At 42.1% G+C, this 24377-nt stretch overlaps 1 protein-coding gene across 1 annotated transcript in view; it reads right to left on the reverse strand.

Annotated features, from left to right (window-relative positions):
- The window catches only part of sorcs3 (sortilin related VPS10 domain containing receptor 3), a 646076-nt gene that overhangs the window by 473240 nt on the left and 148459 nt on the right, over positions 1–24377 (reverse strand). The window lies entirely within an intron of this gene.

The following is a 24377-nucleotide window of genomic DNA, read 5'->3' on the forward strand; positions in this document are numbered from 1 at the left end:
TATACATGCTTTTGGAGGACAGGATGGAGGACACATGCTTCCCTCCGTTCACACCCAGTCACCCAAAATGATACCTGTCATTTTGGGCGACTGGGCGTGAACGTCGGGCCTCTGAAAATGCATATTGTTGTGTGGGCCGCTGAAGAGGAGGTACTGCTGGCCCACCACCACAAGATGGGCGCCTGCTTGAAGTGCGGGCTTCAAGCACGAGAGGGGCGTCGGAGCAACCAGGAGTGACAGCTGTCACTCATCATCCATACCAGCTGTCACTCATTCACTCTCATCACCACCACCATAAAGGCCGGACTGCAACTCCACCTCCCCGCCGAGAATCAACTACCATTCAGGTAATTTTCTCTCCTGACTGACACTGTGTGTGTTTAACCTGAACTTCTATTGCAGAGCCGTTTTCCTGGAGTGTTTCCTTATCTGGAGGATTGGCATTTGGTGTGACAGTGATGGCTTCGCCTCACACCCCAACCAGATAAGTGGTTGACCATGAGCTGCACGAGTGTGTGTGATTGGAGGTGGAGGTTCTCCCTCCTTTACTTAAGACAGACTGTGGGATTACTGAGTGTGCAAAATCACACTCATCTGGACTGTCTCTGTTTTCTGCCAGCAGTACCGGGTTCTGACTGCTGAAGACAGCGGCCACCTGGGGCGCAGGGCTTGGCGGCTCCGGTGTTCTTCAGCTCCGTTGGTGGTGGAAGCTGTGTGGGGATCCGTCTCTTCTCTCTCCAGGCGTCTTCTATCATCGAGCCTGCCCACACGTCACCTGGTGTATGACTGACAGTCCACCATATTGTTATTGTCTGTATGTTGTTGTGCGATTCACAACATTAAATTGTTACTTTTGCTTATCCATTGTCCGTTCATTACGCCCCTGTTGTTGGGTCCGTGTCACGTCACTTTCACAACACATACCCCACAACAACAGCATGTTATTTGCATTATTATCACTTTACTGAAATACACAACACGTAACACGTACATAAAAAGTTGGCTCACTTTACTTTTGTTGTGTCGGTTGGCGCGCACAGCTGCCTCTCCAAATTCAGCAGGGCATCCTCATCAAGCTGGCTGCTTTAGCTGCTGTTCATTGTCATACTATCCATGAGAAAATCATCCGGAATATCCATATTGGGACCAAAACACACTTTCACGCATTTTCATCTTTTCCTCTGCAGACAGTTTTTTTTTTTCCCCCCATCTGGGGACAGTTCTTGAGCTGCGCGCACTATGATGTCATTTGTTTACGCACAGCAGCGGGTATAGCCAGATAGCGTTAACGTAAATCTACGATACCGCCTAGCAACGTCTCGGTAAAGTGATAATAATAACATACGAGGTCTGTGAGAAAACTGTCTGACCTTTTTATTTTTTTCAAAAACTATACGGATTTGAATCATGTGAGCTTGCATCAGACAAGCTTGAACCTTCGTGTGCATGCTTGACTTTTTTCACGCTTGTCGTTTGCGTCATTCGCCTGTGGTAGGCTTTCAGTGAGCACTGGGCCACCCCCTCGTCAGATTTTTATTGTCAGTGAAATGGCTGAGAGACTGCCGCTTTGCTCCATGATTTTTTTTTCAGAAAGTGTTAGAGACCGCCAGTTGGAAACCATTCGTAAGATTCAGATGGATTTCGGTGAAGATTCTGTCGGCGTCACACGGATTAAGGGAGTGTTAAAACCTTTTAAAAGACGGCCCACAGCGGCGGAGGGCGCGCGGTGCACCGAGCGGCCATCGACAGGCTGGAACGACCAGATCATTTCTAAACTGAATGCTGTGTTGATCTGGGACATCGTGTGACTACACAGAATGGTAAGAGAGCTGGACATAGCACTTTTGCAGCACATTCCACTGTTACAGGAGAATTTGTAATGAAAGACGTGCTGGAAACCATTCAGAAGATTTCAGATGGCTTTTGATGGCTTTTCAGTCGAGTGAGTATCCGAGAAATTGTTTAACAGCTGGGCATGCCACAACATGTCCTGTGACACTTCCAACATGGAGGTGTTGTTTGTCCCGCGCCATGAGCGGCTTGCGTCGCGATGCGCGAATCCGTCTGCACGTCTTTCATTACAAAATCTCCTTTAACAGTGGAATGTGCCGATAAAGTGCTGATCCGACCTCTTCTGAAACTTCTCTGCTTGTCACACGACGTCCTGCATCAACAGAGCCTTAAATTTTGGAAGTGATCTGCTCGTTCCAGCCTGTCGATGGCCGCTCGGGGCACGGTGCACCCTCTGCACGCCGTGGGCCGTTTTAATCCAGTTTTAATGGTCCTTAATCCGTGTGATACCGACAGAATCTTCACCGAAATCCATCTGAATCTTTCGAATGGTTTCCAACTGGCTGTCTCTAACAGTTTCTGAAAAAAAATTCATGGAGCAAAGCGGCAGTCTCTCAGCCATTTCACTGACAATAAAAATCCGACGAGGGGGGTGGACCAGTGCTCACTCAAAGCCTGCCCACAGGCGAATGACGCACCGACAGGCGTGAAAAAACTCACGCATGCGCGTGAAGGTTCAAGCTTGTCTGATGCAAGTGCACATGATTCAAATCCATATAGTTTTGAAAAAAATAAAAAGGTCGGATACTTTTCTAACAGACCTCGTATATCACACAGTGTTGTCTTTTTATCTCAATTCTCTGTGCACGCTTGGCAAGTGTGAAAAAGCGCAGGTGTGCATCTGGTGTGCATGAATTCATCAAACGTGGGAAATAACTGGATCTTGTTCACCCGCAGCAAAATTTTTAGTGCACAGAAAAACACATTACATATTTGTTACATATTTATTTCTCTCTCACTGAAGTTTGACTGCTTCTCCAGCTTCTACCATAGCTTCCCATCTCCAAATAAGAATGCACGTGTTGTGTTGTGAAATAAGTTTCTGCATTGCATATGAGCCAATGCCAGCGCCGACGGTGGAGTGAGTTGGTTTGCTTTAAAGTTAAAAAAGTAAATCAGCAGCTTATACAAATGTTATGCAGTTAGAAATCACATCTCCTGCTTTGATATTGTTTCAAAGAAACCTTAAAAAAGAAAAATAATATTACAGCAAAAGCTGAATACACTGAAGTGAAATTGGCCCGTGAAAGCTAGAGTTCCACAGAGTGCACAAAGTGCCAGTGTGGGTAAATTTCAGGAGAGAACCAGCACAGAAACATAGATGTGAAACTCTCAACTCATGATCGCAGGTCACAGGCGGAGGGCATCGCGGGGTGACGTGATAATGACAACCGCACCAAACGGAGGTGTGTGGCGCTCGTCTAATTGTTAAGTGAGCCATTTGTCGAGTCAACACAGGCAGCCGGCTGAAAAGGTGCTCACAGGGCTGAAGGTCCACAGACTCCAATTGACAAATTACACCGGGATGATTAGCTGCACAATTTACGGTCTCGACCTTAAGACTTTGCTTCAACAAATAACAATTATACAATGACGGTTTTATTGAAATTGGTGTGGTAATTTAGCTTGTCTTATGCTACCCGTTGGAGTGCGTTGGTCGTTGTAAAGCAATGTGAATAAATAAAGCAGCAAATAATGGAGCCAGAGCAGAAGCTTGGGATTTATAAGTCGGGCCTGCTGTGGCTTTTACAAGAGGCCAGGTCAGGGTTACTGTGAACGGTGACAGAATAAAATCGACTGAAATGGCTCCTGTGTCACTTATGTTTGTTATTTCACACTATGTATTTTATAGGGTCAGCATGTCGCTCAGGCAAGGATGTGAAGTTTTCACCGCTGTTTTTTGGGTTTGGTTGGTTTGTTTATCACCAGGATTTATCAAGAAGCTGTCGACTGATTTCATAAACTTTGATGGATGAGAGGAAGGCGGAAACCAGTAGGCTGAGCCAAAATATAGGGAATTACAGCCATTTTCAGAAATCAAAAGTGACTGGATAGTTAAAAGCTGTACAGCCTTTCAAAATTTAGTTTTCTACCAAAATCCAACCCTTATAATGTAGGTTTATTTTGTAACGTGTTGCAAAATTACAGCTCATTTTAATGAAGACAATATTTATTTTGGGGGGGGGGGGGGGGGGATTTCATGGTGAATATTGCCTATTCCTTCTAATGACATTGTGCAGATGAACTGCAGGGGAAGCACGTGTGCATGTGTGAGATTTTGAGTTGACCTGTGACCTGACCCAGTTGCTGGGCATGCACCCTAACATCCATAACATGTTCTTGTAAATCACTTCAGAGGTCATTTGTCTGTCTGTCTGTGTCTCAGCATAAGTCCAGTCCTATTACTGCCAAAGTCTTGAAATTCACAGAGAACTTGGACACAGACTTTGGACAAGTTCAAAGGGGATAATCTTGACCTATTTTAAGAGGTATTTTCAGAGGTTAAAATGTCACATTCTTTTTTCAATTTTTTTTTTTCTTTTTTTTTTTCTTCAGTGGCGCGGTGACAGCCAGTCAGAGTAGAGTTGCACCATGACATGAGTGGCAGGTCTGTCTAAAATTGCTTAATTTATGCATTTATTATATAATGTGTTTCTCATATATTATGTAAAAGCTAATCAGAAATAAACACTTGTAAAACTGAAAATGCTGATTTTTGAAACCTGATAAGATCTCTGAAGTGATTTCAAAGACATTTGCTGCTGTTTGCATCTTCACGTCACAGGCTGGTTTAGCTAGCTGCAAAACTATTTCTTAATGTGTTAATATAACCTCTTTTTCATTTATTATGTAAAAAACTAGTGAGAAATAAATACTTTTAAAACTGAAAACGCTGGTTTTAGAACCTGATAAGATCTCTGAAGTTATTTCGAAGACATTTCGCTGATGTTAGTATCTTGACGTTACAGGCTGGTTTAGCTAGCTGCAAAAACTCTTTCTTTAATGTGTTAATATAACCTCTTTGTCATTTATTATGTAAAAGCTAGCAAGAAATAAGTACTTTTAAAACTGAAAACACTGGTTTTGGAACCTGATAAGATCTCTGAAGTGATTTCGAAGCCATTTCGCTGATGTTAGCATCTTGACGTCACAGGCTGGTTTAGCTAGCTGCAAAACTCTTTCTTTAATGTGTTAATATAACCTCTTTGTCATTTATTATGTAAAACCTAGCGAGAAATAAATACTTTTAAAACTGAAACGCTGGTTTTGGAACCTGATAAGATCTCTGAAGTGATTTTGAAGACATTTCGCTGATGTTAGCATCTTGACGTCACAGGCTGGTTTAGCTAGCTGCAAAACTCTTTCTTTAATGTGTTAATATAACCTCTTTGTCATTTATTATATAAAACTAGCGAGAAATAAATACTTCTAAACTGAAAACGCTGGTTTTGGGAACCTGATAAGACCTCTGAGGTGATTTCAAAGACATTTGCTGATGTTAGCATCTTGACGTCACAGGCTGGTTTAGCTAGTTGCAAAACTCTTTCTTAATGTGTTAATATAACCTCTTTGTCATATATTATGTAAAAACTAGTGAGAAATAAATACTTTTAAAACTGAAATTGCTGGTTTTGCAACCTGATAAGACCTCTGAAGTGATTTCGAAGACATTTCACTGATGTTAGTATCTTGACGTTACAGGCTGGTTTAGCTAGCTGCAAAACTCTTTCTTTAATGTGTTAATATAACCTCTTTGTCATTTATTATATAAAAACTAGCGAGAAATAAATACTTCTAAAACTGAAAACGCTGGTTTTGGAACCTGATAAGACCTCTGAGGTGATTTCAAAGGCATTTGCTGATGTTAGCATCTTGACGTCACAGGCTGGTTTAGCTAAAACTCTTTCTTTAATGTGTTAACCCTTTACCAACTGAGGCTATAAATGGAGGATTGGTTATAATTTTTTATTATAGCAATAAATTTAAGAAATAATGTTCTATGTTTGTGTGCTTTGGTACCCTTTTCCAAGAGTACCTGAATTTCAATTATATTACACCTGATTAACTATTTATACACATTATTTGTAAGTTTTAGCATTTAAAATGAGAAAAAACACAAAAACCGAACTTGATTTCTTTTCAGTTTTTTAGTGAAAAATTATTATGTAAAGGAAGTTTGGATTTCACATTTTTAACAGGAAGCTGTATGTGTTTACAATCAAAATAATTAATTTTGTGTGTCTAGAACTCAGAAACAGTGCAGAAACAGTGCAAAAGTAAACATATTCAAAAAGTAACCAATTTTAAAGTGCAGAACCAAACAATATGAGTAACAACAAAGAAAGTGCAAACTATATATAAATATATCAATTATTATCTGTATCACTAAAATGTGCAATAAATCACTCATTTGATCACTCATTTTGTGCAAAATTATACAACTGAATAAAACAATAAAGTGTCAAACTATATACAAATATATAACCAAGAATCAAAATTAGATCTAGACTACATCAGTCAGTGTGGTACTGTTTGTAACAGTTTCTGTCTGGCTGAAGACAGAGGCCAATTTTACAAAGTTTGCACATCCAGCAGGTTGACCTCTTGCAAACCTTGCAAGAACGCCACCCCTTTGTGGATCGCTGGCAAGTTGGGTTTCCACTGCTTGTTGGCACCTGTCAGTGGCTTGTGGCTGATGGAGCCATCACACCCACACAAACACGCACACACACTTTTACAAATGACACTAACACCCTGCCTTTTCCTCAAAAATGACTACATTTATGTTTGCTGTCTGTCACTTTTGCGCTCTTTTTCATACTTTTCCCTCGTTTCAAAAGTCACCGAACGCACTTTACCATAATATATGCAACATATAGCATACTGTTGGAAAGCACGGCTTCTTGGCTTGCTGTCAGTGTTGAAATTTTTCAGATTGAGGGCTTACATGAGAACTTACGGTAATGAGAATCAGCGGCACACTAGTGTGAAACGTCTGTGTGCGTGATGACGTCACAGGCTTACATTTACTGTAATACAGCATATATCATTGGAAAGCCCTTGGAGTTACGGTAAAAAAAAAATACGCATATGGAAAATATGCGTGGGCGCCATTGCCATAGATAAAGGGTTAATATAACCTCTTTGTCATTTATTATGTAAAGCTAGCGAGAAATAAATACTTTTAAAAATGAAAATGCTGTTTTTGGAACCTAATAACACTTCTTAAGCAAAATTGCAGACATTAGCATGCACGCTAACTTTTGCTAACTCAAAGCTACTGCGATAGTTTTGTTAAGCCCTTTGAAGCTAGATGTCTACTCTTCAATCAAGTCTTGACTGTTTAATTCCAATGTCATTGCGGTGGTGTACAGAAGCAAAAAAAAAAAAAAAAAAAAAAAGTCACAATCCAAATACTTTTGGACCTGACTATTTATATTTGATCATGTATTCTGTTGCTTGTATGGCTGACTGAAGTTGACACAGTGGGACTAAATGAGACATTTTAAACCATCTTTTCTTATCTTGCCAAGCTTCAATGCAGTACTTTCTGTAAACCAATTAGGAGAATAAAAGGTCACATGATAGCCTTGGAGAAAAAGAGATAAAAGTCAGATCAGAGTGATTCATACTCTAATTCTGACCCTCTCACTTTCACTTAATCAATTGAGCGTAGAAGCTGAAGAAAATGAGAGCATATGCTTATTTCCTTCCGTCTCCAAATTCAAAAGGAGACAGAGTGAAGCCTGATGTCGTGTGGTTGTGTTCAACGGAATCTGCAAAAAAGGTGAAAACTGATGATAATCTGAAGTAAAGATCGGGATTTTTATTTTGCAAAGCTTCAGCAAATTTAATTACAGCCAAAATCAGACGACATGGAGATGTACTCGGCTCCTTCTGTTTGCCTTCACCATAATGCCTGATCCTGAGTCTGTATAGATATGTTTTAAAAGTATCCAGGATAAAATAATGCTTTCAGGGCTGAGAAATTACACAAAGCAACAATGTCCACTGATGAAAATGAAGCCAAAGTAGAAGTGGCAACAGTGCACACACAAATTACGCACCATGCTACCTGGGGGCACCACAAAAACCAAGCTCGTGAAAAATCATCATAATAGGCTACTAGTAATGATATATCTAAAATTTGTGTAAAGCATGTTAATAGGTATAAGCAAAAGTAATCGGAGGAGGCGCGCAGGCTGGTAAGCGGCGTGGACAGCCTCTGTGCGTGTGTCACCGCCTGCGTCACAGCAGACAGTTTTCCCAACCCAGTCTCACTGCAGTTCGTGATCCTCATCACGAATACAAATCTTTTCCCCTTATGAAAAAGGGTGCCGCGCGTCTCGGCGCTTTGCTACAGACAGGCGGGAGAAGACAGTGTGGTGCTCTCCTCTTGTCTTCTCCCAGCCTGGGAGAACCGCGAGCACAGACTGATTGATCGTGCAGGTAACGATCCAGACTGTGCACTGAAATCACTGTTGCCACATCGGAATGTTGCCAGTGTTTATTTTAAAAGAAAACCGTGCTGTTCTCATCTTTAACACTTCAGGAGAGTGAAAGTATAATGACATGGAAGATTAGTGAGGGGTTTTTTCTGCAGTTTTTTCATGTAAGAACTTGAATCTTCCAGATCCAGAGTGTATGTTTTTTTAAACCACTGCATCACTTAATAGTGTCTAGTGTGACCTCGCCCAGATCATTTTTGGAATCATGTTTTCTGGAATTAGGCTACAGAGAGCTGAATGATCCTTTGTTTACAGCCAGGGCTCTGAAACATGTGATCTTTAAATTCCACATGCGATTAAAATCCAACTTATGCTCAGTGATGTTTAATAAGCCTTAACTTCCGTGTAATTGAACATTTTATTTCAAAATCATGATTTAGATCATGCTAAATGTTTAGTCCACGTTTAATGCAGCTGCTAATTCTTTTCATTATTGCTCTGATTTTTCAGAACTAATTTAGTGTGTAAAATGTCAAATATTTGTGAAAATTTTCATTGACTCTATGTTGTTTCGTCCATGAAATGGTCAAAAAATATAAAGAGAGATGAACTGATAATGATCTAAATGGGAGAAAAGCACAAAATCCTGTGTTATTTACAGCTGAAACATGAAAAAAAGTTTAACATTTTATTTATTTATTTATTTTCTGAGAAGAGTTTAATTAATTAACTACAGACTGTAGTTATAATTACATTTTTAAATAGTGGTGGTGGTATTTATTTATTTAATTTATATTTATTTCTTGTCATGTTTGGTGCCCTTGTTAATGCAAAATTTTTATTTGCAGCCATTTTCAAAACATCAATAAATTATTATTAAAATAATTACGCAATATTAATTTAATATTGAGTACTGAGAAGTTATTTTGGAAATAAAGAGAACCACACTGACAAATTCTTAATTATTGTTCATTTTGGGAGGGCAGGGAAAGGGGAGCACCACAAAGCATTCATGATTAGGGCACCCAAATGACTAGCACCAGCCCTGAGTGCCAAGACGTGCAGTTTCCACAATAGCCAAGTCTATCCTCTCCGAAACATGAGCTAAAGTATTCAACTTTACAGCAGAAAAAACATGGTTATATCCTGGTTTAAAAATGGTTTTCATCTCTATAGCGAGTTTCCTCATTCATGACAACTGTACGGGGTGGGGGGCAAATTTTTATATAGATATTCTGTTTAATCTATATTTAACCCTCTGGGGTCCAAGGGCATTTTTTGGACTTGCCTGGCTTAAATGTTTTATTATTGCTGTTAACAGCTCTCCCTGCATCCCACAATCGTCTCTTTTTTTTCAGGACAACCTGGGCTTTCAGAATATATATATATATATATATATATATATATATATATATATATATATATATATGTTTTTGTTGTGTTGTATACGTGTAATAAAGGTTTACAATCAAAAATAGGCAAGGAAAAAATTAAGCAAAACATTATTTTCCACACACATTTATTCAAAACACACAGCAAACTATAATAAACAACTGTTTTGACACTTTATAAAGGTAATTTGAGGTCTTGTGTGAAAGACTGCACAACAAAAATGTTCAAACAATAAACACAAATGCACTTTTTGAACAATATATACAAAATGGTCTATGCGTTTTGTTGTCCATTGATATGGTAAACACTGCTTTATGCAGAGAAAGCAACAGAGTTATTCAGTAACATTCACATGCAAACTAGTGGAGCAATCCTGATAGTTACACACTCTTTGTTTGAGCACGTGCGATTGTCATCAGAGGCTCTCTGTGTGCTCCTACTTTCACTGATCGCTGTGTGTAATGGCGCAGGGCACACTGAGTATGTACTAATAGTATGTACTCATTGGAGCACCCACGGGGCTATTCAAACGGGCCAACTAGTAACATATCACTCACAAACGATCTTTGGCTTTTCACATGAGGTAAATCTGCCCTACGATTGGATTTTGGAAAACCATGTGACGGTGACCAATTCTGATTGGACACTCACATTGCGCACATCATCACACAGCTTCTATGAGGAGTACAAAGATGGCCGATGGCTGGCTCGAAAATCCACGGAGTTAAGTTTTCAGCCAAAAAAAAAAGTAAGTTTCTATCTCATATCATTAAAAAGTTATTTATAATTTGGTAAAGCTCGGTCTTAGCCATTGTATACAACGGCGTCAGCCTCAGAGGTTTAAACCATAAAGTAATAAATCATTATGGGCATGGTCTTTGAGTGATAACTAGTGTGCGGATCCTGCCGCTAGCAGAGTCCACTAACTGCTGTGGCCTTGTCTGTATTGGTCCTTTCTGAGCATTTTATTCAAAATATCTTCAATAATCTGGCATTCTTTGTGATGAATTGCAGTAGTAGACAATGTAAGATGTTTGTGTAGAAGTATTTACATTGAGTGAAACTTTATTAATATTTAAATTGTATGTTAGCGACAGTCGCATTAATTAGCAGGTTTTGATAGCTTGGTGCCATTAGCCACACAAATACCACAGTGGGTGGTAGGTGGGTGTGTTCAGGATACATTCGCTCCACTTGGATCATGTCTGTCTTACCCACGCGCCACCATTTAACCCATTTATTGGTTGGCTGGGAGTCACGTGGAGCCAGGCACTGCCAAGATGGCTACACCTCAAACTTCAAGCCCACATTTCAGAAAACCTATGGGTGAAGTCACAGAGCATTTGACCAGTATATGTACTGTCTAAGAATGAATCCTTTAAAATATGATTATCTTTATTTAAAACCCCAATTACATTTTGTCTTTTCCCCCTTCTGAACCCTCCACGGACATGATTAGTCACAGTATCACATAAATGGCTGTTTCACAGCTGAGAGTCTCACGTGTAGGGCTCAAATACACACTTCCATTAGGGAAAAGTGTTACTATGCCAACACTAAAATGAGTGCATTAGCACTTTGGAGGGTGGTTGTTAAGATTGTTAGGAAAAAGTGTGAAATGTGCTCACAGCACCTCATAGATTTCACTTGTACAAAATAATCCCTTGATAGGTGTTAAGGCCATTGAATGTCTGTAAAACCATTTTCCTTGAGGGGTAATCTCTCCTCTTTGTTGGTTACTTGCTGTGGACAGCCTTCTCACTAAATAATCTCAGACTGTACACTTAAGGGTATGCAGACAATTTAGCTGTCTTTATTGAGGGATTCTATTTGAGGACTCTTTCAGAACTCAGGAAGAATGCTCTCAGGATAGTAGAGAAGTGGTGTGCATCCAATAGTTTCTCTGTGAATCCAGACAAAACAGTCGTGGTCCTCTTCACAATTAAGAGAACCAAATTTGGTCTGGTTCTACCAAATCTGGGCGGTATCGAGCTAATACTATTTGAGTCAGCTACGTTCCTTGGTGTCTAGTTAGATAACAAGCTTAACTGGAAGAGACACATAACTGAGAAATGTCACAAGGCAATTCTTAGTTTATTACTGTCAGACAAAGACGGGGAGTTAGTCTCAATGTGATGAGATGGATCTACAATTTGTTGGTAAGACCCATGCTAAGTTAAGCTGCTATAGTTTGGTGTCAGTAAGGCTGCACCAGCTGGGTAAGTGGCAAAGACTAGTAAATGCCAGCCATACCTTAATCAGGGAAAGAATACGAGGGGATGTCAAAACGTTTTGAGCCTCGCACATTATTCCCAGTCGGATATTACAATGCATCACACCTGATCTACATCAATGATTTAGCTACTTATTTCATGTAGGATCATATTGCTCACTTCAATTGTTGAATCATAACACTGTGTGGAAGAGACATACCCTCCAGTGTCAGTCGTGGCATTCTGTTTCACCAGGACAATACACCAGTCCACACCAGCCGGGTTGCCATGGATGCTGTGCGCGAGTATGGCTATGAACTTCTTCCTCACCCACCCTATTCTACAGAACTAACTCCTATCAACTTCCACCTCTTTCTCAGGCTGAATAAATACATTTGGGGCCAGAGATTTGAGGATAACGATGAGCTGACTGCTGCAGCGGAGGGCTACTTAGTGGACCAAGATGTTGAGTTCTACAATGACTGGCAAACTAGATGGAACAAGTGTATGGAGTTGGAAGGGGACTATGTTGAAAAATAAAACATTATAAATCCAAATATCTTACGCTTTCTGTTTGAGGCTCAAAACCTTTAGGTATCAGTTCATCTTCCATTGATTTTCCCATGTGATAGGGTAGGAAAAAGATATTCTTTTATGAATAAATTTTGTACAGTCATAACAGGGAGAGAGACATGGTCAGACCCGGCTCTGAACACAACTCCACCTGTAATCACTTGTTTTACAGATGGTAAAACAAGTGATTACATTGATTAGGGGGAAAGCCAGACCTGAAGTGTGAATACAACATGACGGTCTGACAGGAAAAGAGCTTTGCACTGGCCAGATACACCACCATCTTTCAGGCTGAGGTGTTTGCTGTCACTCAGTGTGTGGAGCACCTGATAAGCCTCAATCTTAGGGGTAAAAGAGTTTTTATTTGCTCAGATAGTCAGGCGTGTATAAGAGCCATTAAAGAGCCACTCTACTCATTGGCTTTGGTGTGGGAGTGTGCCCAGGCACTTAACACACTGGGAGACACAAATGATATAGTTGTAGTGTGGGTACTTGGTCATACAGACATTCCAGGTAATGAGCGAGCCAACCAGCTTGCAAAGTTGGGGAGCTCAACTAAATCTATGGGTCCAGAGCCCATTGTACGGGTGTCAACTGATGTGCAGAAGACCGCCCTCCAGAACTGGACCAGGAAGCAGCATCACAAACGATGGCAGTGCTTGAGTGACTGCGGGCAGGCAACACAGCTCCTGGAAGGACCAAATCTAAGATTTTCCAGGGAGCTAGTTGGCCTGCCTATAAGTATAATAAGTACAGTGGTTGGGACTCTGACAGGTCACAACCTATTGAACAGACATAAACCCTGGTCAGACCAAATAATGAACAATGAATAATGAGCCAAATAGCATTTTTGTGCGAGGTCAAAATGGTCACATTGAGCCAAGACTAGGTGGGTCTGCTGCTTTAAAGGTCGGATGAGAAGTAAATTGTGTTGCTGGTCCCGGAAGGAGCCTGGTCATGCTGGTCCATAGGAGCAGAAATGAAGCCCTTTTCCTTTTAAAATAGAAAAAAAGCTGCAAACCACTGATCACTGCCCATCCTCACTCTTGGAAAAAAGAAAATCAAGACATTACAGTTTGTATAACTGTTGAATTTGCATATTTTAACAATCTGTAAAATGTCCAATCATTCGATCTTTGTTCTAAGTAAAAGTAAGTCCCTTCGGCTGCTCCCTTGTTTGCACTCGGGGTCGCCACAGCAAATCCAAGGTGGATCTGCATGTTGAATTGGCAGAGGTTTTACGCCGGATGCCCTTCCTGACGCAACTCCACATTACATGGAGAAATGTGGCAGGGGTGGGATTTGAACCCGGAGCCTTCTGAACTGAAACCAAGCACATTAACCACTTGGCCACCACCCCAGCTGCCGATCTTTGTTCTAAGTGAAAGGTTAAAATAATCATTCTCCACCTCCAGTTGTTGTAGGAGCATAATCCACTTTGTTGCCTTGAATGTGAAAAGGAAAATTAAGGATTTTCTATTGACACAGAGAATTAAGACCATTAGGTCTCATTATGTCGCTCAATGGAGGCCTGGTGTGCATGTTGCTTGGTATTGTGCTTGCTGGGAAGATGGTAAAGGCCTGAAGTGATTGTTCTCATTGTTGCAAAGAGAAGCACATTTATTCTTTCTGTCAGCACAAAGCCCTGGTGGATGGTGCCATGAATCTCTAATTTCTTAAGCCACTGAGGTGGGAAAATTTCCAATGAAAATGCTTATGCTGCTGCTGTTGTTACTGCGACAGAAGAAAAAAGCAATACAGGGAAAGATCAAGGACAAAGAGGTGAGCAGATGATATATGTGATGTTTTTGACTTGTCTTATATATTTTTTAAAATTGGCGTGCATCATAGAAAAGCTGGGGCTTGCATCAAAATAGTCAATTGTACCCTTGAAGCCATTTTTAACAGAAAAAAAAAATCCTGTTTTTGTTTTTAATAAGCAAAGCAGTCGGCTTCTTTGAATGTTGCTCTTTCGGCACAGCGCTGCATCTTAAAATTGGAGCTTCTCTGGGTGGTATGGAATTAAATGCACTCTTCAGCCGCTTCTGTCTTTGTATCTACAGTGGTGCTGCAAAGCTATAAATAGAGATCCTCAAAAAAGCGAAGTAATAAAAGTGTCAGAGTTTTCCAATGAAGAATGATGCCTTTGCTGTTAACTTTCTCTATTGGCCTGATGCATCATGGAGGTTGAGCTCTCATTATCAACTCAGAGGATTATAGGCCCCAACTCGCAGAGGAGGGAACTACCATCCTTGGATCAGAAGTGATTCACCAGCATAGAGACTCATCGGAAGCCAAATAAGGACATATTTATCCTCTCTTCCTGAGACCGTCGTCAATACGCCCCAATGTCGGTGTTCTTTTTCGCTCTTTTCGTTGATTTCTTCCAGCCATCTTTCCCCTCTTGGCCATTTTCCTGCCCACAATCTCTACTGACTGCCTTCATTTCTTTCATGCTCTGTGAAAGTTCAAGAGTTTGATTGACTTTTCTGGCTCTCACCACACTCTGAGCACCACTGGAGTTGAGTTCACCAATCGTGAAGCTGACATCTCTTCTCAATTAATTCTGGCAGTTTAGTTGCAGACTGTGATGGAGCCAGTGGTCAATTAAATACAAGATTTGGTCCTCCGCAAGAGTTTAATGTGGAAATACTGTAGATGTGCTTGTTTGTATAGAATTATACAAGTAACCAGCACGTTGCCCGTGGGAATCCATGGGCTGTAGATTGGGTAGTGTTTGTAAAATAGGTAGCTGACATTTTTCAAGGGTGGTAATAAATTATGCAAAGTTTCTACAATGAGTTAGAATGGTGCGTCAGTCCAGAATGTTTAAGAAACTTAGACCTCAATAGGTTTTAGAGGAAGAACTCAACCCAATTTTTCTTGTTAAATATGTACACAATTTTTAATGTAAATTTACTGTCTGTATATGTGTCTCACTGTATGTATGCAACAGATTAGTTACAGTCAGGAGGCACCGAACGACCTACAGGGAATCCCCAACACCAATTAGACTTTTGTATTCCCTTGATTAAATGCCTGACTTTGAATCGGGACCTGCCTCATTTAATGACCAGGTCAGAACTTAGTCTGACAAAAATAAACGTCTTCCTTAAATAAGCACCGGACATTATGTGCATTAAAAAGATTACATTTGGTCCACTGTGGAGTTGTACCTTAAAATCCTAATGCCTGATTTATGCTTTTGCAACTCTGTAACTCCATGGACATGCAATGATGTTGACGGGTGCGTAGCCCTTTTAACGTTCTCCATATCGTCTTCATGCAATTTACCACAGGAACAGTTGCTTTTTCTGGATTAATTTGTCCCTCAGCGAGCGCCACTTCTTTTTACAATCATCAACCTCTAAACAAATGACACAGTACGTACAATTTCCCTCCATGAATTACAGGTCATTTCAGCGTGTTTTTCTGACTTTGTGTTGTAAAGTTGTTCATATTTGTGGACTTTTCTGCTAAACATATTTGATCGATGATTGAAATGTAATCATCAGGCAACTGCAAATATTATTAAAATATGACGGGGGTCATACCCAGTCGTACCCAGTGTCAATGCTGAAATTAATTTTGTACCCCTTTACAAGACACTTCCATACTGCTTTGTCCAGTATATGCGAGGAGTTTATAATGGAAATGCTGTTGTATGGCTGGGGGGGCCTGGCTGCCTTTTTGTTTCTGTCTTTTGTTTTTCCTTCCAGGTGGCTTGCATTTGGGACTGAGTGGCTGTGTAGCTGAGTTTATCAGGACCTCACCCTGATCACCTGAGGCTGATCACCTGCGGCTTGTCAGGACTCACAGCTGTGGTGCATCTACATGGATTGGAACATGGTGGCATTTAAGACTGGAGTACACAGTGTGTATTTGCCAGAGACTCGACCTTGTGACCAAACGGGTGAGATCGTCGTCTCGGGAGCCATCTCATCATCAGTGGATGCAGAGAACGTCCAGGTTTGATGCATGGTCTGTGAAAGAGGAGAGGGTGAGGTCTCACGCTCGTCAGCACACTTCCTGAGGTACGTTAGATTTTGTGACTAACATTTATACAGTCAGTAAATGTGGTGTCCCTCACACCTTATTATATTGAGCTGTATGTTGGTCGTTTAAATCAGCTTCCACTGCAGTGAGTTTGTGAACTGGATGTTCCATGCCTGCAGGGTGGGAAGCTGATTAGTAATTAAGCCAGGAAGTGTTTGCTGTTTGTGCACCTTTGAGCGTTCTCTCTGTGTGTTGAGTGTGGACTCACATAATGATTCCTTCTTTCACAGACTCGGTTTGTCGCGGCCACCTGGGGGGTGTCGGCGGGGTCCTTGGGTCCGAACCAGTTCTGGCTCCGGACCGTTGGCGCTGCTGGGAGCGCACCGCAATCCACCACGCCAGACCACGCACTTTTATATTTTTCACAGCACTGTTATGTTCATTAAACTCTGTTATCCTTTGTACCGTGCTCTGCTTATTTTATACTGGGTCCTTCAAACGCTGGTCGGTTCTCCGGGCTGCGTCCGACACATAACAGTAGTCTCTGGCCAAACATCACGGACCCAGCGGTAGCAGAGACGGTAACGCGCCGGGAAGGCGGCAGCAGACGTTCAGAAGTTATCCGGATCAGTTGCGGGTGCTCTCCGCCCGGATGGTGCGCGTTGGAGAACCCATTATTGAATACTGATTTGAGCGCTCATGCAGCCGTGTTCCTGTGTGTGCCTTATCCGAGGGTCGTGGTGGAGTGTGACTGGCGACGGCTTCGCGTCACGCTCCGACCGGATAAGAGGTTTAAACGGGAGCTGCAAGAGTGTGTCTGTAATGGGTGCACGCGCACGGCGGAGCTCTGTGGCACGGGTCACTGTGCTTCCCGTGTGACAGTTGTAGCCCCGTTTCCCCGGATGAAGATAACTACTGCGTCTGTTGTGTCAGCTCCGGTGTTATTTAGTTAAATCACATTTTTGGTTGTGTGTTACACAGAGCTGCGCACAGAAAGGCAGCATGAGTTTGTTTTCTCAGTTACCAAAGGGGGTTTTTCATTTTTAGCACTTTGGCTCCCTCTTTTGGTGACTGAGTCACATTACCGTCAAGCTCTTAAGTTGGAACAGGTGTGTTCCATTTGTTTGAGCTTGACGGTATACATCACTTATTAGTTTAGTGTGTGTTCATTTTGTGTGGGTGTTTTTTGAGTTGGTTTTTGTGTGGGGTTTTTATTTGTACACTATTTAGTGTCTGGGGTCGTGACCCTGCAGTTCTGTCTGGAAAAAAAAAAGGACCCAAGCAACTTTATGTTAGTCTTAGTCTTTCTTTTTATTTCTTTCAGTTTCACCTCCCAGGGTTTGATGGGACGGTCCCCTGGGGGGTCATGGGGGGGTAATTGGGTTGTTTTTTCTTTTTTTCTTTTTTTTTTTTTGTTTTTTGTTATGCCCTCACTTCTCCTCTGACTCCAGCCGGGTGAGCCGTAGTGTCGGCGTTGCTGGAGTGGTGCAGTTTGGTTATGCTGGGCGTTTCCCAGGTAACCTCTGCACCTGGGGGGGGGGGGGGTGTTTTTGTTTGTTGTTTCCCTGTTCCACCTCCGGCTTCAGCATGCCTTTGAGCCGTCTGCCATCGGCGTGGCTGAGGTTTGGGGCAGTGGGATATACCCGCAGCTGGTGGCTGGTTTAGAAGTCGGAGGAGTGGCGCTGTTTTGTGCCGTCTGCCATAACCGCTGTTCCACTCCTCCCGGTTGGCTTCTGGGGTATAGTCACGGTTGGTGACACTGGACGTGCTTCCAGTTTCCACTGCGCCAAGGGGGTGGGGTTGGGGTTGTTTTGTTTGTATGTTTTTTTTTTCTCCTTTTGTTTTTCCCCCCAGTTTCTGCCCTCAGGGTTTGACTGTGGTGTCCTCTGGGGGGGAAAGGGCTGTGGGTCCATCTAGCCATAGACGGCCGGGGCTGGGTCCGTTGGTCATGAGGGGAGGCGTCTCCTGGGGTTGATGGAATGGTCCTCTGGGAGGCGCTGGGAGTCCCCGTGGGTGACGTTGGATCCCAGAGGGACCTCAGCTGTGGTTATTACTCCTGGAGCTGGTGGGATGTCCTCTGGGGGGTGTTGGTCCCTACATGTCGTTGGGGGGGGGGGGGGGTGTTAGTGTTTTTATTTGTTAGCTTAAGTTTGGGTTGTTTTTCTTTTCTCCCCTTCCCGGGGTTTGATGGAACGGGCCTCTGGGGAGGGGGGGGGGGGGTGTTTTGGTTGTTTGTGTTTGTCTTTTTTGTTTTATGACTAACCAGACTGTGAACGTGGTTGGACAAAGGCTGACCGCACAGGTTTAAGAACTCCTGGCCACACCTGTGCTAAGTGACTGACAGAAACAAAGGCAAAGATGCAGCCAGAGGAGAAGACATCAACCGTTCTGTTAGATGAAGATTCTGTTGGAAGATGAATGCGGATACGGTTTCCAGCCATGGTCCCTGGAGGAGGGTGTTTCTCCTGGGCCAGGTTTGTGTGGTCGCCGGGAGGCTTCCCGTGAGGGTGGGGTACTGTTGTATGGCTGGGGGGGCCTGGCTGCATTTTTGTTTCTGTCTTTTGTTTTTCCTTCCAGGTGGCTTGCATTTGGGACTGAGTGGCTGTGTAGCTGAGTTTATCAGGACCTCACCCTGATCACCTGAGGCTGATCACCTGCGGCTCGTCAGGACTCACAGCTGTGGTGCATCTACATGGATTGGAACATGGTGGCATTTAAGACTGGAGTACACAGTGTGTATTTGCCAGAGACTCGACCTTGTGACCAGACGGGTGAGATCGTCGTCTCGGGAGCCATCTCATCATCAGTGGATGCAGAGAATGTCCAGGTTTGATGCATGGTCTGTGAAAGAGGAGAGGGTGAGGTCTCACGCTCGTCAGCACACTTCCTGAGGTACGTTAGATTTTGTGACTAACATTTATACAGTCAGTAAATGTGGTGTCCCTCACACCTTATTATATTGAGCTGTATGTTGGTCGTTTAAATCAGCTTCCGCTGCAGTGAGTTTGTGAACTGGATGTTCCATGCCTGCAGGGTGGGAAGCTGATTAGTAATTAAGCCAGGAAGTGTTTGCTGTTTGTGCACCTTTGAGTGTTCTCTCTGTGTGTTGAGTGTGGACTCACATAATGATTCCTTCTTTCACAGACTCGGTTTGTCACGGCCACCTGGGGGGTGTCGGCGGGGTCCTTGGGTCAGAACCAGTTCTGGCTCCGGACCGTTGGCGCTGCTGGGAGCGCACCGCAATCCACCACGCCAGACCGCGCACTTTTATATTTTTCACAGCACTGTTATGTTCATTAAACTCTGTTATCCTTTGTACCGTGCTCTGCTTATTTTATACTGGGTCCTTCAAACGCTGGTCGGTTTTCCGGGCTGCGTCCGACACATAACAAATGCATTGTGACTGGACAGGAAGTTTTGTCTGATATAAGCAAAGCTCCATTATATACAGTGTTTATTACATGAAAAACCATACAAAAGTATTGGGAGTTTTGTTTCTGTCCAGTCAGTGCAAATATCCGGAATATACGATGAAGGTTTAGTTTTACTTTTTCTGACCCAGTAACATTCTCACATACAAACTCCACACTTATAACCTGAACAGTATCTAAAGGACAAAAGCCATTGAACAACCAAATAGACCAACGTAGAAGAGCGTGAAATCTAAGATACATGTGTCACCAGTCTATCTCCAGCTAAGCGCTAAAGAACACTAGGAGGATGTTGCATCTGCATCACATCTGCATTTATACTGCGCTTTGACATTTTTGCGGCCTGCACCGGAGCTTTTGAACTGCAGAACTTGCGTGAAAAATCATTCTTTCCATTCTGTTCCAGTAAAGAAGGTCCAAATGATCTTTCTGCAATAATTTTGTTAAAAATATACAAAATTACATGTCACAGAGTTCAACTCAAAAAGTCTACACAGCAGCAAGATATAAACCCGAGGGGGGGGGGGAGATCATTTTTTCAATGAGAAAAACAACCCCACATGATCTGCCTGAACCAATCACTGCTCAGCTTGTACATCCTAGCAGCGTGTAAACAACATGGCGTCCCCAGCTGTGAGTGCCAGCTCACTGGCTAGAGAAGTGGAAATTAAATTCTTTTTCCACCTTGAATCCAGAAGGGATGATAAACCTGCCCCAATGACAGCAGTGAGGTGGATTAAGGTTGTTGATTGCTATAAATGATAGCAAAATTTAGATGGAAAAAGCCAAGAAATTCCCAAGGACATCAAGTTAAAGACATGCTTGATAGAGAGAAGTCCTTTCATGATGCGGAACACCCAGGTTCAGGTTTCATCCGACGTGTTATCGTTGATTAACTGACGTAAATTTGTTTGCCAAAGTACATTAGAAGAATATTTTGTAATATTTTTGAGCAAATTTCCCACAATGATAATGAAGGCAAACCACGAATGAAATGAACGAGTGGAATGAACATGAAGGAAAAAAGAATTCCACCATGTCCACACGGGCCACATAGCCTACCAATGCTGTTTATTACCTTGACTGTGCATGAAATTCTAGTCCTTAACAATGTCAGACTGGTGTAAAAATCCTTTTTCTACATTAATTATTTGGTATTTTCTCTGCTTTGTTTGATCCATTAGGATATATTGCTGCTTTGTGATGGCCAGTACTATGCCCATACAGGCTACATTATACATCAGTACTCACTGCAGGGGAAAAGTGGCATCTGTTGGACATGGAATTCTTTCCCCTCAGGCTCAGTCCTTACACATGTATCTGTGGGCCTACATGGTCATATGATTTTTGTCATCTTGTACCCAAGTTAACTCATAATGATACTAGTACTACTACTTGTACTAGGCCTAGGCCTCCTACTGATCATGCTGATATGACAAACTATCTCCATGCATGCTATCTGCAGGAAATTTAAGAAAAAATGTATCATAATAAAACTGCTGTTTCTGCAGCGTTGATGAATTTCTTTTAAAGAAGGAAGCGTTATGAAAATAATTAACATATGCAGGATCACTCAACATTCTAATAAATCCTGCTGTTTTTTAAAGTAAAACATTCTTGGATGGGTTCAACATGTTTAATGAGCCCCTGTCTGCTACTTATTTGCATAAGGTTTCATCCATTACAAAACATATGTGCACGAGGTAGATATGAAAGGGGAGCCATATACAATATTTCTTTTGAAATTTTGGGTAAAGGTAAATTCCCTTCATAGAGCAACCTGGTATAACTGGTCGATTAAGTAGTAAAAGCACTAGTGGGATTTTGGCACATTAATTGTAGCTGATTGCACTTGGTAAAACTTTAAAATTCAAAATATGGACAGGGCTCATTGTTGAGGAAATACTTGAAAGGCCCTGTTTACCTATTTAAAGGGTCTTCCTCTACATGTACATGGATGCTTCTGGTCACTGTAAAGAGCAGAGAACATACATACACCAGCCAAAAACAAAAACAAAACACACTTCTTAAGAAATGGCAGTACAGCTGGGTTGTCCTTCGGGCAATCTATGATGGTGAACACTGGACTATATATGGTTGCTGCATATTCTGGCAATACTTGTTCTGTTTTTTTTGTAAGCATGGCGAAAGCTGATTGTCACCTCACTGACTTTAAACGTTACTCGTGGATAGTACTATGGTCTGACATTTTTTTGTGATTTGCTGTATCAATAATTTCATTTGGCTTAACAACCTTCAGATGACACCAGAGTGTGAGCAGATGGGATTTTCCATTTAATAGAACAAAACACCTTCAGTAAACAGGGAAATCTCGTTTTCTCAACATTTTTTATTCCATTCAATTCAATAAATACCCTTTGGGGTGATGGTATAGTCTTTCCTATATAATGCAAATATTTATCAGACACCCTTGCTTCACTGACTAGGGTTAATTGCACCCTTGAAAACTGAAGAGATCACACTTGGGGGTCACCCATTACAAGATGCTGTCTATTTGCATGATTACTTGCCTGTGATGAATCCAAACCATGTCTGTCCTTTGCTCCCTCTTCCTTTCATGCACAAACTCTGTAGCTCACCCTCTGGGTCTGAATCTATTTAGAGGATCTCCCCCAACAGTGAGAGAGAGGATGCACAAGAGACGGCGAGCAAAAAGTGGAACATAGCTGAGGTCACTTACTAAATAGGAATATGCATGATCAGACTGTGGACACTTGATCCACTGCACAGCGTCCATCCATTCATTTTGTTCTGCTAAGGTTTGTGGGGGTTAATAGTAGTAACACATATAGAAAAGCAAGTATACATACTGTCATCCAACATACATACATATATATATATATATATATATATATATATATACATATAAGTACACATAAACTAAATAAAACTTAGAATCAATGTACGTATACATTCAAATTTCCAACATCATTAATGCTTGAAAGGAGTGAACAAGAAACAGCTTAATAAAGGCAGGGGCATTGTTTCTACCAATTATATGCTGGGAAATGCAATGTTGCAATGTAATGCTAAAGGTTCGTGTTAGCATGGGCATCACTATTTACACCAGACACTGTTTCATCACTGTGCTTTGTTTCTCTTCTGATGTCATTCATTAGTCTCACAATACCATGCATCTACACCTGGAAAGTCTTCACGTTGTGTTGGTAGAACAGTGACTGTTGTGGCTGCAGAGGCCCTCACGGGAGTGACAGTCTCAAAAGCAGCGGCCACATCACTTCTTTGGTTAAGTTTTTATAATGAGTACACCTTTCTTCAGCAGCAAGCCTCCATTTCTACTCTCCTCTTTCTGGACCTGTATCTCCAGTGCAGAGTTAGTGGCTCTGTGGAAAGGAATTGGTCTACCAGTCAGCAGACTGGGATTCAATTCCAGGTGCATGTACATGTACCACCTCAGCTGAGGAAGCAACATCTGATGGACTGCCATCTCATCCCGGGGAAGTCGTACCATCCAGTCTAGGCTATAGTATGGAGAGGTAAGCACTTCATGATCAGCCTCAGGGCTTGTGCAGGACTTGCTATTTCAAATCTCCAGTGGGAACAATTGCTTTCCGTATCCTGCCACCTCTCAGGATTCATGTTCAGAGATGTCAAATACATCTTCCATGGCTCCATCTTTCAAAAGAACCCTGGTCACGGTTACGCTATCGTGCTCATTCCAGCTACCAGTACAGCACAAATTCAGGAATTCTACCATCTGATATGTGGTGTATGTGGAGACAGTGTTGTTGGAGCAGAGAAAAGAGAGTGGCTCTCTGGTTGTGGGAAACAACCTTGAGACTTTGTTAGTCCATATGATGCTACATATTAATCTCAGTTTCCAAAGGTGGAAGATGATGAGATGCTCCTGGAGTCTGGATTGGAGGATCCAGGTCTCACTGATGTAAAGCAGTGTAGGACCTATGGAATGCAACCTTGATGTGCGACATCAGCTTGCTGTTGTCCCAGACTCTTTCTCAAATGCTCTTCAAAGCATGTTTCCAGTCAGTACAGACTGAGTACCATGTTGCCTATTCTGTTATGGTGACAGAGAGCCCAGTTGATGTTCCAAAGGCTTGCTTCAGAATGATGCCGAACAGACAGAGGCAAACACACAGCCTGTGGAAATGAACAATGCCCTTCAAGTCTGTGAAGGATGACTGGACAATCTTGAGGAGCCTCTGGGGCCAACAAACCCTGGCAAGGATTCTGATCAGACTGGCCCTGTTCAAAAGATCAAAGGCCTTTGTGAGGTCACTGAAAGTGTGTAGAGTGGCCGTCTTTGCGCTCTGCATTTATTTTGTAGATGCTGAAAGAACACTAAGTGTTTAACATTGTGGTAAACGAGGAGTTATTTGCATTGTCAGGGAGTGTCAGTGACATTTTGCACTTGTTTCTTTGTGCAGGTGCCTATGTGTTGAAGACCCGGGTGGCTGAAAAAGACCAAGTAG

The sequence above is a fragment of the Thalassophryne amazonica genome, chromosome 15 (assembly GCF_902500255.1).
Source record: "Thalassophryne amazonica chromosome 15, fThaAma1.1, whole genome shotgun sequence".
NCBI lineage: Eukaryota > Metazoa > Chordata > Actinopteri > Batrachoidiformes > Batrachoididae > Thalassophryne > Thalassophryne amazonica.